This window comes from Convolutriloba macropyga, chromosome 1, assembly GCF_964194025.1.
Source record: "Convolutriloba macropyga chromosome 1, txConMacr16.3, whole genome shotgun sequence".
NCBI classification, from domain to species: domain Eukaryota; kingdom Metazoa; phylum Xenacoelomorpha; order Acoela; family Convolutidae; genus Convolutriloba; species Convolutriloba macropyga.
In genome coordinates, this window is record NC_134468.1 from 3,483,287 (window position 1) to 3,500,080 (window position 16,794).

The following is a 16,794-nucleotide window of genomic DNA, read 5'->3' on the forward strand; positions in this document are numbered from 1 at the left end:
TCCTTGCACTTTAATTCATTTGATGAAAACAAAATATTCACCAGAAACCATCATAGCCTCACTGATGCACCGAAAAAGAAGCCCAGAGTGTTTCAAAGAGCACAAAACGTTTTACAGTGAAGGCTATTTACTGGAGATATGGAAAAAACCCCGAAGATGAGAGATATGGAAAAACCCCAAAAATGTGAGATATGGAAAAAACCCCAAAAATGTGAATTTCAAAGTGAGTCCGAAGAAAACATGTAACACGAAAGTGAGGCCGAAGAAAGCATCTATGTGGAAAAAGAGTAAGAAGAAAACATGCATGAGGAAACTGAAGTCCAAGAAGAAATGTATGATGGCAATGACAGAAATGAATGAGGAAAATGAGATCACAAAACACATGTCTGAGAAGAATAGGGACGGAAAAGTAATGAACAAGGAAGAGGAAGATAGGCATGAGGAAGAAGACATGCTTGAGGAGATTGAGAACGAAAAGGAAAACGACGAGAAAGATAGGGACAAAGAAAACATTTCTGAGGAGTCATCGTTTTCGGTACGTCTAGATTGTGGAGGTAACTGTGGACGAGAAACCGTTGTCTTCGGTTAAACGTCGCACGGTGAAATCTCAACCCAAAAGAAAAAGTTGAGTATGCGACCTGAAAATGTGAACACACCCTCTAACTATGCGTCACAGATTGTCTCCAACGCTCCCAGGAAGAAGTTATCCTTCAAGAAAAGCGGTGTAAGGAAGTCCTTGCACTTCAATTCATTTGATGAAAACAAAATATTCACCAGAAACCATCATAGCCTCACTGATGCACCGAAAAAGAAGCCCAGAGTGTTTCAAAGAGCACAAAACGTTTTAAAGTGAAGGCTATTTACTGAAGATATGGAAAAAACCCCAAAAATGTGAGATGGAAAAAACCCCAAAAATGTGAGATATGGAAAAAACCCCAAAAATGTGAATTTCAAAGTGAGTCCGAAGAAAACATGTAACACGAAAGTGTGGCCGAAAAAAGCATGTATGTGGAAAAAGAGTCAGAAGAAAACATGCATGAGGAAAGTGAAGTCCAAGAAGAAATGTATGATAAAAATGACAAAGAAATGAATGAGGAAAATGAGATCACAAAACACATGTCTGAGAAGAATAAGCACGAAAAAGTAATGAACAAGGAAGAGGAAGATAGGCATGAGGAAGAAGACATGCTTGAGGAGATTGAGAACGAAAAGGAAAACGACGAAAAAGATAGGGACAAAGAATACATTTCTGAGGAGTCATCCTTTTCGGTATGTCTAGATTGTGAAGGTAACTGTGGACGAGAAACCCTTGTCTTCGCTTAAACGTCGCACGGTGAAATCTCAACCCAAAAGAAAAAGTTGAGTATACGACCTGAAAATGTGAACACACCCTCTAACTATGCGTCACAGACTGTCTCCAACGCTCCCAGGAAGAAGTTATCCTTCAAAAAAGCGGTGTACGGAAGTCCTTGCACTTTAATTCATTTGATGAAAACAAAATATTCACCAGAAACCATCATAGCCTCACTGATGCACCGAAAAAGAAGCCCAGAGTGTTTCAAAGAGCACAAAACGTTTTACAGTGAAGGCTATTTACTGGAGATATGGAAAAAACCCCAAAGATGAGAGATATGGAAAAACCCCAAAAATGTGAGATATGGAAAAAACCCCAAAAAAGTGAATTTCAAAGTGAGTCCGAAGAAAACATGTAACACGAAAGTGAGGCCGAAGAAAGCATCTATGTGGAAAAAGAGTAAGAAGAAAACATGCATGAGGAAACTGAAGTCCAAGAAGAAATGTATGATGGCAATGACAGAAATGAATGAGGAAAATGAGATCACAAAACACATGTCTGAGAAGAATAGGGACGGAAAAGTAATGAACAAGGAAGAGGAAGATAGGCATGAGGAAGAAGACATGCTTGAGGAGATTGAGAACGAAAAGGAAAACGACGAGAAAGATAGGGACAAAGAAAACATTTCTGAGGAGTCATCCTTTTCGGTATGTCTAGATTGTGAAGGTAACTGTGGACGAGAAACCGTTGTCTTCGGTTAAACGTCGCACGGTGAAATCTCAACCCAAAAGAAAAAGTTGAGTATGCGACCTGAAAATGTGAACACACCCTCTAACTATGCGTCACAGATTGTCTCCAACGCTCCCAGGAAGAAGTTATCCTTCAAGAAAAGCGGTGTACGGAAGTCCTTGCACTTCAATTCATTTGATGAAAACAAAATATTCACCAGAAACCATCATAGCCTCACTGATGCACCGAAAAAGAAGCCCAGAGTGTTTCAAAGAGCACAAAACGTTTTAAAGTGAAGGCTATTTACTGAAGATATGGAAAAAAACCCCAAAAATGTGAGATGGAAAAAACCCCAAAAATGTGAGATAAGGAAAAAACCCCAAAAATGTGAATTTCAAAGTGAGTCCGAAGAAAACATGTAACACGAAAGTGAGGCCGAAAAAAGCATGTATGTGGAAAAAGAGTCAGAAGAAAACATGCATGAGGAAAGTGAAGTCCAAGAAGAAATGTATGAAAAAAAATGAAAAAGAAATGAATGAGGAAAATGAGATCACAAAACACATGTCTGAGAAGAATAAGGACGAAAAAGTAATGAACAAGGAAGAGGAAGATAGGCATGAGGAAGAAGACATGCTTGAGGAGATTGAGAACGAAAAGGAAAACGACGAGAAAGATAGGGACAAAGAATACATTTCTGAGGAGTCATCCTTTTCGGTATGTCTAGATTGTGAAGGTAACTGTGGACGAGAAACCGTTGTCTTCGGTTAAACGTCGCACGGTGAAATCTCAACCCAAAAGAAAAAGTTGAGTATGCGACCTGAAAATGTGAACACACCCTCTAACTATGCGTCACAGATTGTCTCCAACGCTCCCAGGAAGAAGTTATCCTTCAAGAAAAGCGGTGTACGGAAGTCCTTGCACTTCAATTCATTTGATGAAAACAAAATATTCACCAGAAACCATCATAGCCTCACTGATGCACCGAAAAAGAAGCCCAGAGTGTTTCAAAGAGCACAAAACGTTTTACAGTGAAGGCTATTTACTGGAGATATGGAGAGCGACGACGAAGAGAACTCAAGTCCCTTGAAAAAAGTTAAAAAGGAAACTTTGTAGAGTTGATTACACAATCTGTCTAAGAACTTTTCATAACTTGTTTTATTTATTTTTTACTCTTGTTTTGTAACAAATAATGATGAAACAAATGCGAAAAATCTCGTCAGCATAATATCATTAATATTGAACACGTACAAATTGTTATACAATACATAAGCGAAATAAAAACAATATAAAACACATAAATCAGCTTTTTGAAGTTTACATGACACGAGTTCGTTCACTCATTGGGGAAATTGAGGTTGAAGATGGTAGTAATAGGAGCTCGGTTTGCCGAGTGAATCTGCAAAATAGTGCAAACTTGTTTGTTAGCTAATAACATCCAATGAGCACCCCGAGAAGTTGAAACATCGGAATTGACAATACAAAACATATCCAGAGGAATGAGATAGGAAACATGGTTCGCTGGAAAAAACCTCAAAAAAGTGAATTTCAATGTAATGAAGATAACAATTTTTTCAGTTGACTATTATCAAAATTTTGTCACTTGACCACTGTTGTTTATCAAAATTGTTGACAATTTGCCACCAGAAACCAATGCTTCGACTGTTTTTTTTTGAGATTTTCTGTTAAATAAAATTCGAGACATATTTTGGGATTTTTTGCAATAAATAAAGGTACTTGTGTGTTGCTTCTGGAGGAATTCCACTCATTATTCTGGAGGGTTTCGAATTAAAGTCTCGATCACTTCTTTTGAATTGGTTTTCTTTTGTTGACCTTCCGTTTGAACTTCTTGTGTGTTCTATGGTTTTTCGCCTTTTGATTTTAGTTCCTTTTGTTGGTCGACTTTTTCTTGTACCCCGATTTTTGCCTACTCCTAATTGCTTCTTCGAGGTGTCAAAGCAGGTCTTTTGAGTGCCTTTTTCTTTGAGGTTCTTCCAGCAGCATCTCCTCCAATTTGTGGTAGGGAAGATTCCACAAATTCACGTCCAATTCTTTTAGCAGCAGGTAAAAATAATTTCTAATTACTGGAAAAGCGATACGAGCTACCGTGCCAGCAAAAATTCCAAAACCTCTTCCACGTTGTCTTGATATTCCACTAAAATAAAGAGTAGATTCAGATCCCACCATTTTTGAATTCAGTATATGGTGAAATCATTTATTTTTGTTTTCTGAATAGTAAACTGACTTGGGTCAAACCAACAGATACGAATGGAATTAATTCTCCTGTTTAGGTACGGAGCTCTGTTTAAATTGAGAGGATTGAGTTTCTCAACAAACGTCGAAATTGTAGATTATCGAAAGAAATATTATTTATGAATTTTGTAAAACATATTTTATCTTTGCTCGAATGGAAAGCAACGCAGAACGGGAGTCTTTGTATCTCCAATAAATGAGTATCATTCACGAAGTCCGTACAGTTGAGTGAATTTGATAGAGTGTACTTCTTCTTTCCACACTTCTGCAATGGAGTTGCAATGGTGAAGGAGAGGAAAGTGAATGGAGATTGGTCGGTTTGCAACTCGCTTTTTTATCTGCCAAAAAAATTCTACTGAAGACAAATTGTCACAAATCGGAATCATAGATGAGAAAGATTTTGTTCATATTGAAGTCTCATTATTAACATGATTTTGTTCAGTATTTATATTACCTTAATTTCAGTGCACTTCAACAACGTCAAGGTAAACCAATAACGAATGGATTCTCATAATATCTATAGGATATAGGCTCTCATGCGGTCCGATACCCTTAAGCCAAACATTTAAAGGGAATCCAAGTATTGTAGACAGGTGAGGACTAAAAATCACAAGATGTGAATATTTGCTTGGTAAAGAAATGTCAATTTTCCGAGATACTTGATTGATACTCCATTTGAGATCTACTTTTTGTGTCGACCGTTATTTCTTAAGCGAATTGTTCATGCTGGTGAGTATTTCATCGAGGGACATATAAAGTCCAGGTTGAATGTAAAGTGGATCATAATCGATACTGATCCCCACAGAAGGGATTGTTTCTTTCGTTTCCTTGGACTTGTTTGGGTTGTTGACGTGCCTGAACTTGCCTTCAGTTATGTTGTTGTAGAGAAAGGGATAGGAAATTTCCAGCAAAGCAATTTCCCAATTCCCCTCGAGAGCTATTTGATCCGGTAAAAAATTAGAAAAAGACACCAATAGGTTTTCCAATAAGTAAAAATTTTTAGAAGCTGAAGACACTATCTCAAGGGTAAAACTATCCATTCCTAAATAACCTTCTGCAGCTCTCGCTCATAGTATCTTCCTTTAAGGACACCGTTTGTTGAGTTTTAATTATAGAGGCTACTTCAGGCTCCGTTGACACCTTTTCAACTTGATAAATTTCGTGCTTAAATTGAGGTTTGTACCCTTTACGGAAATTGTACTCTTCGATTGCTAACCGGACTTTGTCTCCGCTCTTCAGTTTAGGTTTTCGGGCTTTTGGATCTTTCATTGAAGTGTACAGGACTTGTAGGTGATGTTCATTCCTGACGTCTTTACGTTTCATTCCAACGCTTCTGTTAACCCTACTGTTCATTGTTGATACAAAGTACAAGAGACCTGGTATATATTTCTCAGTTTCATACCCTTCAAGATAGGGATAAATACTTTTTTTCCAATGTACGAAAATATCTCAGCTAACAATGCCTTCATTTCAGTATGAACGCTGTAAATAACAATACCAGCATCTTCGCAAAAGTTTCTGGAGTCTGCAGGAAATTGCTCTCCACTATCAAAGCATAAATTTTTCGGAAACGTCAATTGATCATCACTCGAGCATGGTATGATAACATATGCTTCGTTACTTTTAGCGTTTTTGTTCCGCATTGATCTTACTCATACAAATCGTGAAAAAATAGCAACAGTCATCAAATACTTAGTTCCAGAGTTTCCATGAGCAAGTTTATCTACCTGAGCCAGATCCATACACCAAATCTCCTTAAGATATCGAACAATGAGAGGTATGTTGGATGTTTTGGAATAGCTTGTTTATGCTTCGTATACGATTGTTTCGATTAAAGAAAGTTTTTTTAATTATTTTTTCGTAAACTCACCATGCTCTTTTAATTTCAAAATAAATCTAAAACCTGCCTCTCCCCTCCGGTAGAGTTTTGCTAGATGAATCCTCTAAGAACGGGGAAAATATCCATTCTTCTTGCTCTTGCCTGACATTTTTGTTCGTTATTAATGATGAGGGTAGATCTAGAACCCTTAAAATTGTTTCATGGAGCAGAGAAAAAGTTCTTTGAGACCAAACAGTATTTATATTACCCTAACTTCAAATTCCAAATTTTACAAAACAATTGTTTGACTGTTCGAAGTTTTGATTTTTGATGAGTTGAGAATCAAATCCAAGATTTCTTTTTTGTAGAAGTCCTTCCCAAGTTGATTTCAAAAGAGTGTTTTGTACGCAGGTAATTTCGTAGTTTCACTTACCTCCCTTACTGTTCTTTCTGGCTTGCATTGAGAATTGGTTGTGTTGTGAAAGTTTTCGCTGTCAGGCTCAAAGAAATCATTTAAAGGATTTTCTGGTTGTTTTGTGAATTCTTTAATTTTCTGTAGTTGGCTCCAAAGATATTCAGGAAGAATAAACTTTGTTTTGTCTCCACCAATTTGTTAAAATTAGGTTCAAAATTTTTCGAGGACTAGGTTAGACAAAATCTTAAGAAGCTCCAAACCGTTCTGAGGCCAGAACTTGTCTCTCTGCGACTGGAATTCTCTTTGACAGGATTCTTTGTAACAGTCCTTTGTATTTGCAATCAAAGTAGTACGAGCTTTACTGTTTCGTACGAACTATTCAGCAGGAACTGATGTGCTTTCAGTTATATATCTTAGTAAGTCTGGGGTTTTAGGGTCGTGATCAATCATCAAATGACCGTTAATTAGTTGCATGATTGTACCACTGAATCAATTGATCACCGAGTCCTAATTGTCTCGCTAAAATTTTTAGCTGCTGTACGTCTCTTGGTGATTTGAAAAAGACAATGTGTGCGTTCTGGAGCTCAGCATCTCTACCGATCGGACTCTTGTGAACAGAGTGTTTCACGTATATACAGCTCAGTTTTCTATGTCTTCTGTGTCAAGTTTTTCAAACTCTTTTATCTTAGTTATTTCTTTGCATGAGTCATCAAAAATTATAAGATAGTTGCGTCCATCGTTTGGTAAAGACCTTACTATCTCGAAATCAACATTGTTGATAAATGCTATATTGGGGATTTGAAGTCATTTCATTGTAAAGGGATTGAAAAAGTTGATAGAAATACAAAATTTTATCGAAGAGGGGAAAGAAAGTACCATTCAGAGGCATCTGGTATATTATGAAACTTTTACCTGATCCGCTAGGAGCAACCATACTCATAAAACTACGCGATTGAGTTGCAATATTTTTTGAGTTGCTACACTTTATTAAATTGTAATCTTTTCAAGATATCTATTTAAATAATTACGGTAAAATTAAGGTAGTGGTTGAGGTAACACATAACCGAAACAAACTGATAAAATTGATGCCCACGGTGCAGTTTCTTCACATCAGCCAAAATGAATCGAAAGATATTGAACAATCTTCTCCCAAAATTTTCCAAGAATTTCGTTTGTTATGCTCATTATCAAATACCATATCGGTCGGAGTTCCAAAATCTTTTTCATCTGTCACTTTCAACTCTAACAACTTTACATTTTCCGACAACTGTTATGAAGAAATATTTGAAGAATAATGATTTTCACAATACTTATGTTAGATACACGAACACTGAGAAATCCTGTCCTGCCAAAATTGTCAATAGAAGCAGCTCCCGTGTATAATGAAAAAGGTCCGGGAGTAATCACTTCCGTCGTACTAACGGCATGAAATACACTTTTCTTCCGGGACTCTAACGTCCAACATTCTGTCGACAATTTTTTCATTATCGGTGGGAGAACGGCTTGTCAGAAAAATAGTCCTCTGCATCATGTAGAATGCTGGGAATTTGTGGAAGAGGCTTTCGAACTTCGTTAGGAGACAGCAGTAAAATTTGATGTAAACTCAATTCATCAGTGACTCGTTGATAGAGCTTTAGGAGTAACGAATTCCATGGGATTTGAGTTGGTTCTTCTAGTTTTCGAAAAGAAATTCTGATCCCTCTGGAGGAACAGGAAATGATGTCCCAAAATCATCTCGAGCTGGAAGCATATTTCAGGTATCCTACTTTTTGACACTTTGCTAGGACAGATAAACCAAAATTTGATTCAGAAGTTTTTGGTTCTGTTCCATTTTCTTTTTGCATTTCTTTATTGCGATATTCAGTAGCCTTCCTCTTCTTCAAAAAGTTGTTTGTATTCATGTTTGTAAGAAGCCTGATGTAAACAACTAGATCAAGTGAAAGCTATTTCAAAAATGAGTAACGTGTATTTTGATAAATATAGTGGATAAAGAAAATTAGAAAAAGTCACGTGGTTTTTTTTAGTTATTCTAAGCTTGCGTAAATGAGGTGATTCAAAATCGAAGTTCGACTTCTGACCTGTCTCACTATTTTACTATTGGTTAATTCTTTCACCGACGAGTACGAATAACAATTTTCAGAAATTCATTAAATCGTATTAACCTTGTCAACCAATTAGATTAGATGAAATAATGACGCAACTTTACGTCACTTTTAAGAATCTATTGTAAACATTACGGTTGAATTTTATTTGGCTTAATCGAAATTTCCCATGGCTTGTGATGATGATGCATGTTCCCCCTTTTATGAAAAACTTAATAATCAATTCAATGTTTTTGTCACTGGAAAAACAACCTACATAATTGAAAATTGAAGAATTTGAGAGCTTAAAAATAGGGAAACATATCAGCTGAAACTGTTTAGAACTTCTGTGAGTTTCAATTAGTAATAATTGATAGAAGCTTAATCAAAATTCCCACCAAAATTTCTGTTGAGTTTTATTATCAATCTGTTGATTGCTTACTGACTTTAGTTCTTCAATTTTTTTGTACCAAGTCTTCTACTATAGACCAATTAGTGAAATCCTCCTGAATGCCCTCCCCTTCCATCAGCGAATTCCTTTCCAAATTCTCAAGCGACCTAGTGTCGCTCGAATACGAATACTCCGCAAACGATTCAGGTTATTGATTACACGACAATCATTGCACAGGCCAACTCCAAACTTGTTCAACTCTCATTTTTTTATTAAAGATTGAGATAATTCTCAATTCTCCTTTGAGGAAAAACTTCTCAAATTTGGTTACTACTCATTTTGAGAGAAAAACTTATTTTCAAATAATTTACTTGTTAAAGTTTCTTTATTAAAAGATGCGAGAGATAGCAATTTGTCCCAGATTTTTGTTGAAACGTCTGAAGAATCTGAGTCGCCATCTGAATAAGAGTCATATATTCCAGAGTTCAAAATGTAACGAGAGCTTTGGTACCCGTACGATCTTAATGAAACATATGATGCAACGTTCTCCCGAAAATTCTCGATCACTATTTCGATGAGTTGCGGAGAAGCATTCGACTCCTTCTACTTGCGAAGACACAAACAAGGGAAGCACAATTATCAGATCGGTAATTTTGATGAAAGTCATGTTGATTTGTCATGTCATCTGAAAACCCTAAGCTGCTGAGTGAAATAGAAACAGTTGAACAGTTCCTACGAGACAGTCATGCACAGTTTTCTCAAAAAGTGTTTATAACTTTCAAATTAAAAACTTAAATTCACAGCTACTTAAAGAAAAGTTGGATAACATTTTACAGAGGTTAAGTAGTTTCGTTAAAATTAACCACGCTTTTGGTTTCGTTATGCAGAACGTTGGTGAAACCGACAACTTCAAATATTTTGACCTGGCAAACAACAACAGTTTTTCGGCTCCCATCGTTTTATCTGACAGAGATGATCTTCAATCTTTCAAAGAGAGAATTGACAGAGGAACTACATGAAAACCTATTGTTGCAGAAACGATACTAAGTGGAAGTTCTACACCCTCACAAACGTGTCGTTATTTCTGTATGATATGAAGGATGTCCTATTGGGATGTGGAGCAGTTAATTAACCCGAAGTTATGTTAAGACATGCTCACGTGAAAGGTTGTTACGAAATCGAAAAAGTCGCGAACCCTACAACGATAACCTAGGCATGATCAGAGCTCTCCCTTACAATATATATGGTGAAATTGATTATGTTGAAAAAACCATGGAGATTATCTCAAAGTTCTTACGGTACACTAACCAGGAACCAGATGGATTCCCATGTGTTGATTTTGATCAGATTCCTGTTTAAAAAGACTTTGTCAGTAAATGTTCAGGTTTATTCAGTTTACCTGAATGCCCTCCCCTTCCATCAGCGAATTCCTTTCCAAATTCTCAAGCGACCTAGTGTCGCTCGAATACGAATACTCCGCAAACGATTCAGGTTATTGATTACACGACAATCATTGCACAGGCCAACTCCAATCTTGTTCAACTCTCATTTTTTTTATTAAAGATTGAGATAATTCTCAATTCTCTTTTGAGGAAAAACTTCTCAAATTTGGTTACTACTCATTTTGAGAGAAAAACTTATTTTCAAATAATTTACTGTGTGAATTACTGTGTGAAACGATACTAAGTGGAAGTTCTACACCCTCACAAACGTGTCGTTATTTCTGTATGATATGAAGGATGTCCTATTGGGATGTGGAGCAGTTAATTAACCCGAAGTTATGTTAAGACATGCTCACGTGAAAGGTTGTTACGAAATCGAAAAAGTCGCGAACCCTACAACGATAACCTAGGCATGATCAGAGCTCTCCCTTACAATATATATGGTGAAATTGATTATGTTGAAAAAACCATGGAGATTATCTCAAAGTTCTTACGGTACATTAACCAGGAACCAGATGGATTCCCATGTGTTGATTTTGATCAGATTCCTGTTTTAGAAGATTTTGTCAGTAAATGTTCAGGTTTATTCAGTTTACTTTGACAACGGTCGTCAAGTACTTGGTGAAGTGTCATTGAAAAAAATTCAAAAGAAGTGTTGGCGCCACTTCAAATGAGCTACAAAAGCCATCAGACAGCAAATAACTTTTGGAACTGAAAAAACTTGAAATTTGTCAAAACTCATAAATAGTCAAAACTGAAAGATTTTACAAGTTGGGACCGAAAATCTGTACACCCCCCCCCCCGATTTTGGGAAGGCAAAACCCGAGAAACCCGAGGTCATGGCAGACGGTTAGGGTTACCTCTAAGCTACTCATGGACCCAACGAACGTTATTGCATCAGACCCACAAGTGTGGCTATTAGCACTTATATGGTGCAAAATTGGCAGTTTTCGATATTTTGTTATTTATTGTTAAATTCTTAAATTGTTAAATCTATGATACTTTAGATGACCATTTAATGTGAAATGTCGTACATTCGAGGCATTAAGAGCCACGTAATAACCATCCGTGCTTATGTCAACAAAAGCAAATATTGCAGTAATTTGACATTTACTATGTAAACAATGACCTATATCATTTTCTTGATTAATTAATCAGAAACAAGTAATGATGATATTATAATTGATAATTATTTGATTATTTACTTCAACCCAATTGTTTGATTAGTGAAACCGTATTGTATTTAGAACCATTAGAAACTTATCAAGAGCAGTTGGCTCTCAGATTGACTAAAATTTGATTCTTTAACAACTTTAGTCTTTTTGCTAAGTTTTGCTAGATCTTAAGATCTTGCGAGTTCTAAGTTAGTTGAGTTTACTTAACGAGAAGTTAGCAACATTACTAAAACTGGTTGAAGCCTTACAAACTTCAGCACGAGATTGAACATAGATTATCACTAAGGATTTTCTTAACTTCAATCAACAAAATTAAAGTTACAGTCCTTTAATACGTCCGAGCGACTAATTATTTCTGCGAGATCATTAGTCACTCGAACCCAGTGAAGAACCAGGCCGGCGTAAAACTCGAGAACCAGGCTGTGATATATCGGTTCCGCTGAGATTCTTGAGCAGCCGCAACAAACTGTAAATGTGATCAGTTTCAATGCTCATATCTGTTTGGTCTCTGATATCAACTCGATTTTGAAGAAGATGCGTAGCTTCAACAGCGATCAGTTTTTCGATAAACCATTTCAATTTAGAAAGACACAAAAATTCATGATGGTCGAATCAGACATGTCTACCCCAATGGACCGTATGAACTAAAAGAGCCAACATTTGATCGTCTTTTTGAAGTTGGTGCTGAATTTAGTTTGGACAAACAAAAGTTCAGAAACCTAGCAGTATTTGATTTCGAATCTATAACAGTATTGAATGATCAGTTAAACGCAACTTACTCAATAACCTGGGTTAGGATACACGTTCCTATAAGTGTTTCTATCGCAACAAACAAATTTGGCATCCTATTGTTCCTGTGCAACTGAAATCCAGAGGAATTAGTCAGACAGTTTATTGATCAGCTTTTAGAGTTGTCGGAAGAGAGTGAGCGGAAAATGAGAGAAGGACTTTTTCGTTATCGAACATCTAGAAGCTGAGGAGGCCAAAATTTCGAACCAGCTACCGCTTGTGGATGACTATAAATTTCATCGATTAATTTTTTTGATTGATGATCAATCGACTGAAACTGAATTGGAAACTGATCAAAAGGTAAGGCTCATTCAACTCAAGTTCAAATTACGTACAATTCAGTCTACACCAGAATTTTACCCGCTATTGTCGCGATTTTCCGGTGTTTGGTTGCAACAGTTCTCGGTACGATTTGAATTTGATAAAGGAACCATTGCTGAACATTCTCATGAAAGAGCGTAACTGTACTCCCCCAGTTGCACGAAAGAACAATCAAATCATTGGCATGAACTTATTTGGTCTTCACTTCTTAGACATAATAAACTTTCTTGGAGGATCGGTTAATCTAGACAAGTTTTTGAAAGCTTATGAAATAACTAAACAAGAAGGATATTGCCATACGATTGGTTTGATGAACCAGACAAACTTCATGTGACCCATCTTCCTCAACTGGAAACTTTTTTTCAGCAAGCTGAAAAAAACGCAATGTGCTTGGTGAAGAGCATGAGGAGTTCATTGAATAACTAAGACAAGGCTTTTCTGATACTGTTGCTGTAAAGAAACTGAAATTAGCAGAGAAACCAAAAACAATGAAAACTACAGTTATCTCCAGCAAATCAGGAAACACTTGTACACGTGCATACACGTACCCAAACGCACACATGCATACAGGTACCCACACGTACTCGTGCATACACGTACACGCGCATACACGTACCCACACGTACATGTGCATACACGTACACACACGTAAATGTGCATACACGTACCCAAACGTACACGTGCATACACGTAACCAGACGTGCACGTGCATACAAGTACCCACACGTACACGGCCATACAGGTACCCACACACACGCACACATGCACTTACACACGCACACAAACTTACATCTGCACACAGATTAAAATGTTCAAGATTTGGAGGCCTTTATAAAGGCCGGTTTTTTGAGTTCATTACAAGAGTATCCTCGCAATCAACGAGAAAATTTTCGTTTGCTTGGGGAATGTTGCTTAGATAACCGCACCACTCCATTAGGGCTTTTATCCGCACTTTGCTCGCAAAAGTTGAAAAAACCATCCCCAAAAAAACGCAATTTTATCAACGGACATCCACCATTGCATCGATACACCAACCTCACACATAGGTCACACTCCACTAAATCCGTTCTTTCCTGTATGTTTGTGTTTCAACGGACAACTTCCGAGGACAGATCTCTCGATTGATTTCTTCCATTTCTTACTATTGCAAACTGTTGCTGAATTGAACTTAACTTAATTCAGTGTTGTTGGAATTACCCGCCCTTTATCCTGTTCAGATTTCCCGAATGTGATTATTCATCCATTCAATTCCCCACTTCAAGTGTAATAAGTTCCTGAATTGAATTATTCCCCACAGGATATCTCGTTATTCAATCTGCTAATACACTCATTTCCCCACATCCCCTCCCAAATGACCTCTAATACTCATGTGACAAGTGGCTTTTGAAAACAACCCACCTCTGCTCCTTCCTAACTAGTAGTAACTATCAATGTTTAAAGGTCGCCAATTATTGTTCTGGGAGTTTGCGAACTAAGGCCATTAACCCAGACTACGTTTTGCTTTAGTCGAGCTTAATAAAGAATTAAAAAAAGTAGAGAAAATAGTTCCTTTTAAGTAAACCATCTCTAGCTTTGGACAACTTTGATTCATTATTGAAAGCTATTAGTATAACAAAAACACTAAAATTGATTTCGAGAATGCCAAAATGGTAGAACAACAATTCAATAACCTAAGAACAAAACGGAATATACAACATGTCCAGTGGCTCATAACAATTTCAGATAGTATTTGTAACAAAAAGCAGGTTGATAAATTGAGTTGAGTGGCAAGGCTCTCAAAATTACGCAACTGACGAAACGGGAAGTTTAGTCAGCCCTAAAAACGCAAAGGCAATAAATTAATTTTTTGCCAGCGTTGGCCTCGGCATAAGCAAGCACCTCGCAGTCAAAGCGCGCTTATTCTAAGTAGCCTTAAACAGTCAATTTTTATAAACAGAGCAACAAACAAGGAGATGGAGAAGAAATAGGTGAAGATAAAAATCTTCCGCTGATGAAGACTTTGATGGTTACATTTAAGTTATTATATCGACAACAGAAACTATCGAACAACTACCTATTCTGAGCAACTATTCATTCGAAGATTGAATATTTTCTGAGCAATAAGCAAAAGCAAAAGTTCTGTGCACAAATCCGGATCCAAATTTGATCAAAACAACGACAGGCTAATTTTACTATATGTACGTAGCAAAAGTTTTGCTCTCAAATCTGGATTGTAATCTGATGAAAACATCAACAGGCCAAATTAACTACTTATTGTAGGTACTCAAATATTTGAAAGGGCAATAATTAACCTGGTTTATTCTTGCTTTGAAAACTTTTCTCTGGTCTATACCAGGCAGTTCAGTTTTCGCAATAAACACAGTACAGTTGATGCACTTGTCCAATTCACTTACAAATTGAGATACCAAGCCAATATGGTATTGTGTACACTTTTTTCTTATATCTTAAGAAACATATTGACGCAATCGATCAGTCTGATGCTTGGCTTGGAGCGAGAGGTTAGAGTGCTATGGATTTAGAGGAAAAGATTTAAAGTGGTTCCAATCTTTTCTTCAAAGCAGATCACAACTTGTGTATTTAAATGATGTATTCTGAAACTCGGAGCAATTGAAGTGTAGTGTTGCTCAGGTATCAACCCTTGCCCCCTTCTTTTCACTATCTATGTGAAGGATTTACCTTTAGCCTGAAAAAAGGTTGATGTATTTCTCATTGCTCACGACATACATTTGACAGCCGCAGCAGTGCAAACAACTGAGCTCGAAAGAGATCTGCTAACGCCTGAACAGTGGCTAAGCTCCAATAGGTTGTTTGTAAATTTAAATAAAGCAGATGAGCATCAAAGCAACTAAAACGTTGAGCGACAAAACATACTTTGTTTTAAATTCAACGACGGTAAATAATAGTGAAAATGTAAATAGATCGAGGTTTCTACCGACTCAGTTAGCTTTTGTGAATCACATCGAACAAAGACGCAACAGAATGAGCAAGCATTGTGGCATAGTTGCAAAATTGAGTTGCCAAGGAGACAATTATAAAAAACTAATCAAAATGTCAGTCCTAATATTCAACATGGAATTTTAGATTAAGACCGCTGTTTTTCCCTTCTTCCTACATATTTTGAAAAAAGATTAAAATGCATTCATTTAAGAGAGTGGACACTTGTGAGGACGTTCTCCGTAAACACTGTGTTATCAGCTTACGATAAGCACATCTACGAGATATTAAAATTCGTCGTAAAATCACTCCGCAAACTTATTTTTTTCACCACAGAAAAAGAAACAAGGCAAAGAGCAGCTAATTGAATGAAATTGCCATAATGCAAAAGAAAAAAAGAACGTTATTCAATCAAGTTCCGCTGTACTAAACTAAATCAAAAATTAAACTATATAAAATTCGCTTGACATAAATCCGAGAGATATTTAAGACTTGCCTGTCAAAGAAGTTTCGAGTTTTTGTCTTTATTGAAAAAATTTTTATTTGGTGTGTAATCACGAATTGAAAGGTTTGTCTATGTATTCAATTTTTATTTTTTGTTTTGTGATGCTTATTATCAGCGTCCGGGGTGCAAATTCCGTTGCGCATTACTTAATCAGAATAACGAAGCAGGCAGTTTGCCGGAATAGCTGCGAAAGAATAGACTTGCGTGCCGTATGATAGAGATAGAAACAGATATAACTTGAAAAAGTTGACTCCGCTCAAAAATCTATGTAACAAAGCTTGTTAAAATTCACTGCGCAGACGTAGTTTCATTAGGGACCCTTATTACACACATGAGTTCCTTTGAGCTTAAACTAATTCAGAATAAACTTAAATTTCAAAAAGCAAAAGTCATTTTATTGAGTGACTTAAGTCATTTATGATCAAAATCTAATCGCGCAAGAACCTTTTGCTAGAGAGAGTGAGAAATGACGTAACGCGCTCAAAAGCAGTTAATGAAAGGAAGAAGTCATTCAGAAAATTTGATTTTTCAGTTTTGAGGTGTGAACAAACGTAAAACGAAAACAGCGTCAGACGACGAAACAAAAAAAATAACAGGAGAAGTCCTGACGTACAATTCAAAGAATTTTCATTGACTAAACAAAACACTA